This window comes from Protopterus annectens, chromosome 6.part0, assembly GCF_019279795.1.
Source record: "Protopterus annectens isolate FY-2018-M chromosome 6.part0, PAN1.0, whole genome shotgun sequence".
Lineage (NCBI taxonomy): Eukaryota > Metazoa > Chordata > Ceratodontiformes > Protopteridae > Protopterus > Protopterus annectens.
Genome location: NC_056737.1, coordinates 589,645,963 through 589,658,520, shown reverse-complemented (window position 1 = coordinate 589,658,520; position 12,558 = coordinate 589,645,963).

The window sequence follows — 12,558 nt, the reverse complement described above, 5'->3', positions numbered from 1 at the left end:
GCAGCACTCTGCTGGGATAGATATTAGCCCTTTGGTGGGGAGGGGGGGAGAAGTTTGCCCTGAACCTGTCAGCTAGGATGTTGGCAATGTCTGTGGGTTCGGTGTATTTTTTGTCATTTTGGACTAATTCTGAGCATATCTGGGAATTCCCACCCAGGTTCCTAACATAACTAAAGAAAGCCTTGTGATTATCCTTAGTGTCCTGTGCAATTTTTCTCTTGAAGCTGGCCTTAGACGATTTTATGAGTGCCCGTAGTTTTTTGCTAATACTGATCAGAGATGCCTTCCCTTTTTGGGATTTTGCTCTATCATGTAGTAGCTTCCTCCTTCTATTGTATAGTTTGTTTATGGCTGGGGTCCACCAGACAGGATGTCTGCCTTTGGAGGATTGGGTCTTGGTTTTATTTGGGATTGCATGATCCATGCATTCCTGAAGGTGTTCATAGAATGCGTTTATAAAGGATTTTGCGGTCTGGGCCATATTATCCACAGGCCCGGGGGCTTTGAAGGATTCCACCTCGGTTTTGTGGAGTGTGAAATTTGCTTTAGAGAAGTTTTTCACTGTGGTTTTCTGGGCATGGGGTGGGGTCAGGATGTGAATATCCAGTGAGATTAGTTTATGGTCTGATCTTACCAGTGAGGGATACACTTCTGGTCTGGAGCATAGAGTCCCCATGTTGGTGATGATCAGGTCCAGTATGTTTTCCCCTCTTGTGGGAGTGGTAACAAGTTGTTCCATAGCATTTGAGTTTATAAATTCTAGGAACCTTTGGGCTAGGGTGTTGGAGCTAGAGTAATGCTCCCAGTCTATGGTTGGGTAGTTAAAGTCACCCAATATAATGGTGTTTGGAGAGACCTTCATATTTTCCAGTGTTCTCAGGAAGGCTGAGTGGGGTTCCTGGGTTTGGGAGGGTGGTCTGTAGCAGGCTATAAACTGGAAGGCAGTTTTACCCACTGTTAGTTGCACATGGATAGTCTCTGATGCTTCGTGCTGTGCCACCAACCTGGAGGTGTGGGTATCTTTGATGAATATTGATACTCCCTCCTTTTGTGGTTCGGTCCAAGTTTTGGGACCAAAAGCATGGTATGAGGTATAACCTGGCAGTGCTGGGGTGCTCTCGAGCCTTGAACTAGGTTTCTGTTACTGCACAGATATTGATGTTCTCCATGCTAAGGAGAGTTTCGAAAAGTGCATCTTGAGGTTTAGACTTCTGGCATTGAGTAGCATTACTCTTAGTTTCTTATCCCTTGTGATACCTATGGAGGTGGGTTTGTCTTTTGAGCCTTGCCTAAAAAAGGCACTATGGGGGTAGCAAGAGCCTTTGCCAATATCCAAAGCCCAGGGGTGACAGGTGCAAGCTTTCCCTAGCAAAGCATCGTGGCTTGTCGAGCATGTCATCCCAGGCTGACAGGCACTGGATCCCCTTTGAATGACACCAATACTTAAGCCAATTGTTGAAATTGATAATCTTGTCTTCATACTGTGGCATCATTCTTGGTGAGGGTAAGATGCTACTCAAGGTCAGGGTCATACCGCCTGGGCTACATGATCAGAGAGCTCCTCTATGTCTCTTTTCATGTAGTCCAGGGAGGTACATCTCAGGTCATTCACACCAGCATGGACAATGACTGAGTCATATTTGTACTTGCCTTGGAGTGACCTGAGTGCTTGTGTTATGTGGCGGATCCTAGCACCTGACAGGCAGCTCACCGTGACCTTCTCCTTGTTCAGCCTGGTGAGTGGGACATCAGTGTGCCTGATGACAGAGTCACCTATTACAAGTGTATCAGGTGTGTTGTTTAGCCTTAAGGGCTGTGACTGTTTGGCACACTGGCTTTGTGAGCTATGTGTTGCACGTGTTTTGTTTTGGGGTAGCGGTTGCTTGGGTGTCTGCTTTGGAGGTCTCTGCTGCTTAGGCAGATTTTTATTTAGAGCCTCCAAGTATGTTTTTGTGTTTTTATGTGTTTGGTTTGCTGTCATGGTAGGTCTCTGTGAGACTGGAATTTTAGTGAGTGTGGTTTCCTTCTCCTCCTCACTGGTTATGCCAGTACTGAGTTGAGAGAGCTTAGCCTCCAGTTTGGCTATATGGTTGCATCTCTCACATGTGTTGAAATTTGTTGGGAGGCGGAGAGGGTTGTCTGTGTACATGAGGCAGTTGTAACATTGCCTGAAGATTCCCAGATTCACTAGCTGGACTGGAGAGGAGATTGACAACTGACCTTTGGACATGCTAGAATAGTATTGGGGATTTCTTTATAATTGAAAAAAATGGCCAATGGGGAGCAAGGTACTCCAGGGGGTGTTTGTGAGGGTGTAGTGCTTTTAATTTTTTAGTGCTGACTTATATAATTGCTTTAGTGAGCAAGTGCCAGGTAACTTAAATGCAAAAATTGCAAACAGTAACTTTCTTTCAAGTGAAACAATGAAATAAGTACAGTAAGCAATGCAGATATCGCTAGGGATCCACAGAAGCGCTGAAAAGCTGCGTTTTAGGTGGAATTAGCTTTTCAGGGAAATAACAAGCATACAAACAAAACTAGATTCAGCAGGCCTGGATCTAGTCTATGCTACAGCAAACAAGGTGTACCAATTACAGTAAGAAATAGTTCAAATATGCAGGCACTATAAGCCTTTAACCAGAAATTCCCAGCTCAGAAGGGCAGAGTCCAGCCTCTTCTCCCACAAGAGTGCAGACCATGAACCTTCTTAATGTAAAATAACTGGCCTGAAGCCCAGGTGCTTAAACCAGAACTAATACACTTTTAGAATAACAGACACTGAGCCCTCAGTCAGCAGTTCCCAACTTAGAAGGATGTAAGCTACCTGTCCTGCCACCACAGTGCAGCCCACAAACCTTCCTAATGTAAAACAACTGGTCTAAAGCCCAAGTGCTTAAACTAAAAGGCTTAGAATAAGTTACACCAAGCAGTAATAAATACAATTGAGTACTTTTATGATGACATAAAAGCAAAATAAAGTAGGAAAAAACTCAAATACAGTTAAAGCAGATAATTTTTTTTTTAGTGGAAAGAGAGAAAGGAAAGAGAGAAAGGAGTAGCCGAAACTAAGCTGATTGGCCTTCTCAAATGTTCTCCCTGTACTCGGTAGAATGAAGTAATGACACTAGACTGGGAGGAGGGTCCCAGATCAAATTTACACTAGGGGCGGGCAACTGCAAAGCCACCAACTATAAAAACACTATACCAGCAGAGAGGGAGGGTGGGAAACAAACTGCAGAAATGTTTCACAGCTGAAAAGCAGCAGTGAGCCTTTAAATGAAAGTTTTAAACAGCTAAAGGAGCCTCTAGAAAAAAAGAGTTTACTGTAACCAGTTATCAGAAACAAACAACCCAACTGATGCTTAATAAAAGTGGACAATTTCCAGTTAATAACTCACACACAGTGAAACTAGCTAGAAAAATACACAGTACACAAAGTGCTATACATAACAAAGAAATAAAGAACAAAATAAACAAAAAAGAGGATACTTAATGAGCTTTCTGCTTTATAATCTTGGGATTCTGAAATTCAATATTTCAGAATTTTGGGATTATAAAGTGTTCCTATATATATATATATATATATATATATATATATATATATATATATATATATATATATATATATATATATATATATATATATATATATATATATATATATATATATATTCATATATACATAGATATTTTATATATATATATATATATATATGTGTGTGTATATATATATATATATATATATATATATATGTGTGTGTGTGTGTGTGTGTGTGTGTGTAGTGCAGTCGGACATCAGATACACACTCTGAACCTCTTACTGCAACAAATCTGTCCGAAGGCTGCCTAAAGTCGGGTGAAGGGGCCCATACTATGGACCTCTTTTAATTATTGCCATTATCCCTTCCTCCCCAGAAGCAACTGCTATGCCTTGCAGCAAAATTATAAGGCCTGCTATGTCTTGAACCCAAGGGCCTATAAACTACAATAAAAGCAATGTAACTTTACATCCTCTGAGCCCTTTAAAATAGAGATGACTTTCCAAACATATCAGTTAGTACAGTCATTCAACAGTAGGGAAAGGAGTCTGCAGAATCTGTCAGGTTCTCTGTATGCACAGCTACATAGGTGAGGTTTGGAATACACCTCTGAACCTGCCATTTTTAAAAAATCTGTGCTCCTAGACCCAGTAGGCAGCCCTTTCCCTCGTGGCATGTACCTAATGTTTTCAGCAATCTTTATGTATTTTCTCAAGTGAACTAAGCATTTCTACATGTTTTCTACCAATATATGTGCTATTACTGTCATGTTTGCCTAACAGAAATGCCTACAATGAAATAGAATGCTCAGATGTGATTGCTGATTAGCTCTACAGCTACGCCGTACTGTTTTACTGTTTTCAGCTCACTGCATGGATACATAGCTGCTATTGTTTATTGTCTAGACTGTACTGAGTTTGCAACATAGTACTGTAGATTCTGTTGCTACAAAGTAGCGAATTAGCGGCTGTAAAGCATGTACAGACTCACCCTAAATGTTAAAGCCTAAAATAACTTGTAGTTTGCATTCCTAGAGCTACGGACAGCCAAACTCATTGGTCTGTGTAGGTTGCAGCTCAAATACAATGTTTTAGTGGTCGTTTAACTAATAAATCCACAGAGAGCTATTTTAAATCAGGGAAAACTAGCAGAGTATATTTAGAATGCTACAAACGGCCATATGCTTTGAACTGTGTATTTTGAAGCTATTGCTAGTGATTGTGAGGACTGTTAGCTCGGAGGGACTTAAATTAAGTTACTATAGTAAAAAACACATTTTTATCAACAGACTGGAAGCTCCGTTGCTTAACTAGCACTACGGACTTTAGTACCTGCATATGTTATGCTATATAGAAGGCACATCAGAAAAGCCGATATTTTACAACTGCACAGGATTATACAGGGAAAATAGTTGAGTTGTAGACATATTTGCAGTGATTCCCTGCAGATAGTGTTACTGCTTGAGCCCTAAACTGTTCTAATTAATATTAATCTATCTTTCCCACCAGGGACTACCGTCCTAAACAAGCTGTCCACAAGGCATACAGCAAGAAGGACGCTGCCCTACTGTAAAACCCAGCAAACCTGCTCTGAGCTGCCCACCAGCAAAAAGCCCTGCTAAGGGTATTAATCATCTAAAATTGTCTGGGCATTTCAAATCTGCTGACCTGGGTCTATAGCACTATTTCCTAGCCCTAATTATAGTACCATCCCCTAACACCACACTTCCCCAGTTTTTATCTATAAAATTGGAAGCAAACAACAGAGAGTTCCCCAAAATTAAAACAGAACATTGTATGAAAAAGGGTAAAAAGCATACCCCTGACTTGCAATTTATATAGTGCAAATTACTCATTTATATAATGCAATTTACTCATTCAAAGCTTATGCTGTAAAACCTAAGCACAAGCATACTTACTTGGAAGTTTCATGTGTGTGGTTTAGCCCTGCTCCGCTTGCCCTCGCTGCTCTTGGGCTCCCTCCGCACCTCTCCCTGCCCCCAATTCCCATCCGCTCCCAGTGTCTCTAGCTTTATAGCCACTATACCACTCCCGCTCCAGTTGAACAAATTAGTAATCCCCTACCCAGCCTAACACATCCCACTACCATCCCTCCTTTTTCCTAACCAGTCCAATCAGTACTGAACTGTGTACGCTACTCCAGTCTCACCCTCAGTAGTAAATATCCAATCTCAAGATCCTGAGGGTCCTAGGCCTATAGTACCAATATAGTCTCCAACCATGTTACCATATAAAGTAATGTCATTTCTCTCTCTGCTATCCCTCATGCTATTTCTATATTTCCTTACCATTTACGAAAATCATTCTTACCTAGGAGTTCAACATCCAGACTCTCAAACTAGCACAGCTGTATCAAATAATACTGGCTACCCAGTAGTTACAACTATTTTCAACTCCTTAACCACAATTAGACCCAGATACGTCAGCTCAAAATATAAATACTATGAAAAGCTAATAAACAAAATCCTGAAAGTTACAGTAATTATACACAAGAACCTGGCAATGGATGGAGATGTTCATCCAAACCCCGGCCCTGCCACCCTAGATAAAGCAACATCCATTACTACTAACCCAGATGAATCACTATCTATTACTAATGCCCCCAACTCCCTCCTGATCTGCCAACTAAATATACGAAGCATAAATAACCAAGTGCACAATCTGCATGCCCTCCTACAAGTCCATTCCCCTGATTTTCTATGCCTAACTGAAACCTGGCTGAAACCAACAACTTCAGAAAATGAAATCCTACCACCTGGGTATAATATACTTAGACTTGATCGCTCTTCCAGGAAGGGGTGGGTAAATGTACTCAGGTCTACACTAAATGCTACTTTAGACCCCAGTCAATCACCCCAGGTCAGTAAGGCAGAAATAATTGCTACCAAGTTCCAAATTAACAAACACAAAAGCATAAATATAGTCTGTGTGCATATTCCACCAGGGAATAATACCAGTTCACTAGAAGACATCCTCCAATGGTTAGCTAGTAACTATCCACAAGAAACCATTGTACTAGGAGACCTTAACATCGATTAGAACACTTCTTCCTCTCAATCTCCTACCACCCATGTAACCTATATGGATTCACACAGGTTTTATCCACCCCTACCACAATAGGAAAACATAACCAAAAAGATAGTATACTGGACTGGATACTAATCAATAGCCATCCCCAAATGTATTCTGCGGGGGGTCATCCCTGATGACCTGAGTGACCACTTTCTTACCTTTATCTGCAAGCACAAATCCAATTACTCTCAGCATCCCATCTACAGAACAATATGAAATACTAAAAGCTTCAATCCTAATAAGTTTCAGGATGAACTTAAGGCATGCAACTGGGCTGCCCTAAAGCACCTGCTCCTTGATGAAGCTGTCTCCCACTTTAACAATAAATTCCTCTCCATCCTCGATGCTCATACTCCTGCTCGTTCCACAAGGGTAAAAACAAAAGCTGCCCCGTGGCTCTCTAAAGACACTAAAACAAAAATCATACTCAGAAATAAGGCATGGGCAACATGGCGTGCTACTAAAGACCCTATAAAACAAACCAAATTTAGACAACTAAGAAATGAGACAAAACAAGCTATTCTATTAGATAAAAAAAACTACTACCTCCATCTCCAACAAGGGAACCAAAATAACCCCCAAAAATTCTGGGCAGGGTTAAATAAATTACTGCACTCAGGTCAAATCACCACTCCACCTCCCTCAGCCTCTGCTGATAAATTACCAGTGGATGTTGCTAACACCTTTAATAATTTCTTCACTGAAGCCATCCATGCCATTGCTAGCCAAATATCCCTTAACTCCTCTAACCTACTGGATAGCACTCCCAGCTCCCAGACCTCCTTTAGCTTCCAACCAGTCTCTACATATTTCATTCATTCACTACTCAAAAAATTAAAACCTACTACCCTAGCTGCAGACCTTCTCCCAGCAGAATATTTCCAAAAAGCTGCAGATACCATTGTGTACCCCGTTTCCATTCTAATTAATCGGTCCATATCAGAAGCCTCAGACCCCTCTATCTGGAAAATATCTCGTGTGATACCCATCCATAAAGGTGGTAACTCTACTGAGTTATCCAATTATAGACCCATAGACATCTTATCACCTCTGGAAAGAATAATGGAAAAATGCATCCATAAACAGCTCCTGTACTTTCTAACCCAAAACAACCTTCTGGCTAACTCCCAGCATGGCTTCAGACCATATCATAGTACCACCACAGCTCTCCTCACCTTCTCTAATGCTATAAACTATAACAGGAACAACAACAAGTTATCTTCAGCCCTCTTCTTAGACCTGTCCAAGGCTTTTGACATGGGCAATCACCATCTTCTCATCAACACCCTGGCAACAATGTCCCTAGGCAATCACTCTACCTGAACAATAGACTACAATCCATCTTATGGCAGAACAAACTCTCAAACCTCCTACCATACACTCTAGGTGTCCCACAGGGGTCCATCTTGGGACCACTTCTGTTTTCCATTTTTATCAATGACCTCCACAAAGTCATCCCTGATGCCATCTGCATTCAATACGCAGACGACTCAACACTGATCTGCACTGGCACCTCGCATACAGAGATTCTATCAATAACTCAGAGTACATTCAACCTAGTAGAGAACTGGCTTGCCGCTCGCTGTCTTATACTAAATCTTAATAAAACAAAACTCCTACTTTTCACCCCCACCAATAGATCTCTGGCATTATCACTCTCCATTAAGGCCAATAATGCTACCATAATCACTCCAGATGCCCATACAAAACTGTTAGGAGTCATTATAGACAACAACCTTAAGTTTGATGTGCACATCAACAAAACAATCAAAACCATTATCAGAAAACTGAGCTCACTATATAGGATAAAACCATTCCTTACCCCATATGCTAGGACTTCCATTGCCCACTCCCACCTCCTCTCTACACTCTACTATGCTTCATCTTTCTGGCCAACCTAAATAAAACTGACCTTAACAAACTTTCAAGCTGCTATAACAACATAGCAAGATTTGCAACTGGTCTACCCTATAGAACACATCATTGTAAAAATTTAAATTATCTCGGATGGCTAGAGCTTCCCAGGCAGATTCAGTATAATCAACTCATTGTGGCTCACAAAGCACTTAATGAACCAGATAATACACCTATCCTGAAAGAAATAATTTATCCCCACTCCAACTCCAGATCACTCCGGTCATCCAATAGGCTATCAGTGCAAACCATTAAATCCAACAAATCAGCTGGTGACTCCCTGTTTGCCAACTCTGCTGGCAAAATTTGGAATTCCCTTTCTGCTAACATTACCCTACATTCCACCCTATCTCAATTTAAGAAAGCTCTCTAGGAGCACTTCAAGTCTGAATGGATATGTCCCTGCTCCAAGCCTGACTAAATCCTCATGCATATTGGTTTACTAGTTCTATGTCTGTAAGCGGTAGTCAATTATCTTTGTTATGCTAGTCTAGAAGACGGTTAGACTGTATTAATCTAACTGGACTATAAAATGTGTTATATTTGTAAAAATTCAACTAGACTGTAAAATGTGTTCTGTATGTATAATGTTATGAAGACTCATGATCTACATGTACATTGTAATGATTGTATATGAAACCACCTTTGGAGCTTTTCTCCCCGGGCCTCCACTGAAAATGAACATGTATTCAGTTGGACTATCCCAGTCAATCAATGTAAAATAAAATAAATATGTATATATATATATATATATATATATATATATATATATATATATATATATATGTGGACATATCTATACATAATACATATATATAGAGAGATACACATCTATATTTATATCTACATATATGCATACACACACACACACACACACACACACACACACACACACACACACACACATATATATATATATATATATATATATATATATATATATATATATATATATATATATATATATATATATATATATATATATATATATATATATATATATATACATATATATATATATATATATATATATGTATATATATATATATATATATATATATATATATATATATATATATATATATATATATATATATATATATATATATATATATATATATATATATATATATATATATATATATATATATATATATATATATATATATATATATATATATATATATATATATATATATATATATATATATATATATATATATATATATATATATATATATATATATATATATATATATATATATATATACATAATATACAGAAATATACGACAAATACATGCAATCTGAGGGTCATGCTGCTGCATACTAGAAGTCTAAATCTAAAAATGCACTCACTGGAAGTATTCCTTAAAATGGGGAACAATTACATCTGTACTGTAACAGAGACCTGGTTAAAGTCAGCAGGAAGCACCCCTTCACTACCAGCCTATAACTCATTCCACACCTTTTGTTTGCAGAACTTGGACTGAAGCTCCAAAGCTGGTGGTATTTCCATATTCATTAAGGACACCCTTACCTCCAGATTGGTAGACCAACATTATGCATTATAGATCCTGCAGGTGTAGCTAACATTGGGTAAGACAGTAGTTCAGGTTATAGCCTGCTATAGGTCCCCAGACATGTCCCAAGACTCACACTCCATGTCCCTAAACATCCTGGGGAATATTAGTGTCCAACCTAATACTCCCATACTGGTTGACTTCAACTACCCTACCATTAACTGGGAAAGCTACTCATGTACCGATGCACATGCCCATCACATCAACATGGCCCTTGCTAACATGGGCGACTGTTATTGTACACCAATAGTCAACCCCTCCCATGTTATATCTGAACACAAATTAATCACCTTTGGAAATCTACAGTCCTCCCAACCCCTTGCACAGGTAACCACCATGAAAAGCCTTTCCAAAGCAACTATGGCCTCCTAACAGCAGAGGTGGCTAACCTCATGGCAGCCATGCAAATGGAGACTAGTTGCGTGACTGCTGAATCAAACAAAAATGCATTATGAACATGTACACAAATGCATGGATACTGCCATACCCAATAGAACCAGGACCCTCACCTCCAAAAAAGGAAGCCAATCTGGTGGTCCCCGGCCATAAAGAAACTGTACAACAGAAGGAGGGAACTGATATGGAATAAGGTGAAGTCCCAAGACTGGAAAAAATCCCTTATCAGCCTCAGTTGAAAGTTGATATCATTCATCAATTACTACAAAGTTAGCTGTGAAAACAGAATTGGAGCACATAGTAAAGACAACCACAAGGCCTCATACAGTTATGTAAAGAAACTCCATGGCAATACCAAGATTTTCTCTGAGCTACTAGACAATGGTACCTCCTACACTGAGGCAACAAATATTGCCAATATACTGGGTGACATATTGAGTGCAAACTTTACCCCCCCAAAGGACCAATCACAGTACCAGTACACTGCCAGGCACCCAGGTTAACTGCTGCACCATTTAAAACACCACTGTCCAAGGCCAAGAATACAGCTTCTATGGGACCTGACAATATCTCTGACTGTGTTCTACACGAAATACAGAGTGACCAGGCTCCTCACCTGTGTGCCCTGTTCAAGCACAGCCTCACCTCAGGGTTTGTTCCTACTGAATTGTGCACTGCTACAGTCACCCCTCTCCACAAACGAGGTGCAACTACAGACCCTGGGAAATACCACCCCAACTGTCTGACAAGTCTGTTATGCAAAGCTATGGAATGCATCATCATGCACCTAATACACAGGGATATGGCAATCTGCAGACTCAGAATCCCACACAGTTTACTTTTCTAAAGGGTAAGTCATACCTGCTCAATCAACCTGGCCAACTTCTTGGAGTCAGTCATCTGAGCTGTGGATGAAGGCGAGTTGGCACATACAGCCTACCTTGATCTGGACAAAGCCTTTGATAACATTCCCTACTCAGGAATCATGCAAAAACTTACTAAGCTAAGCATCAACCCCTATATCACTAATTGGGTTGCAAACTGGGTCACAGATAGGACTCACAATATGGCAATAACTGACTCCAAGTCAGACTACTGAGCAGTCATGAGTGAAGTCCCACAGGGTTCTGTCCTGGGTCCTCTCATGTTTGGTATCAACTTCTCTGAAGTCCATGTCAACAAGAAGGGACTCTGGCTGACAACGTTTGCAGACAATTGCAAGTTGGGAGCTATTATTAACTACTCAAGTGATGTTGGCATCCTACTGAAAGGCCTCACTGAGACCAATGACTGTTGTCAGAGCCATGGCCTTAAGCTCAGTGTCAGAAAATGTTTTGTCATCCCTTTTGTGGTAAATCCTGTTCCAATGAATTACCACATCGATGGTAGTCCCCTGAACAAAGAAGCCGTTATAAGACATCTGGGTACACAGGTTGACAGCAATGTCTCTTGACCACCACATTGCCACTGTGGTCACAAAGTCCTTCTATGTGGCACATCTCAGTACTAACGCATTAGCATCCAGGAAGGAAGAGGTCATTGTCCCCCTGTACTCTTCCTGACAGAGTGACACAGTTTGCTTCAGTATACATATTCTGATGGATGCGAGGTAGGTAAATGAAATGCATGTCCTCATTTTATGACAACAATCATATCATTACAGTGATTTACCAGAAAAATTATGATAATAATCTATAAAACAGACCAGAAATATGAGCAATAAACCTGGACATCCTGAAACAATCCAGCCAGTTGACAGGTATGCTCAGAACCCCTTTCTGCAATGAATGTGGACCAAGGCTGACAAAGTGGTGGGTGGAAGCCATGTAAATGGGGATGTATCTGAAGTACTGGCATAGATAAGCTAACACAGTTGCTGTAGTAACACCCTCCTGTGTGCTTTAACATATATTTAGTGAAATAGCACAAGTAATTGAATTAGGAAATGTGCTATGGGTAATTACACATGTATTTGCAAATATATCAGGCACTATGGGGATGTAACAACACTGACAAACAGACACCAGTGTGAAAG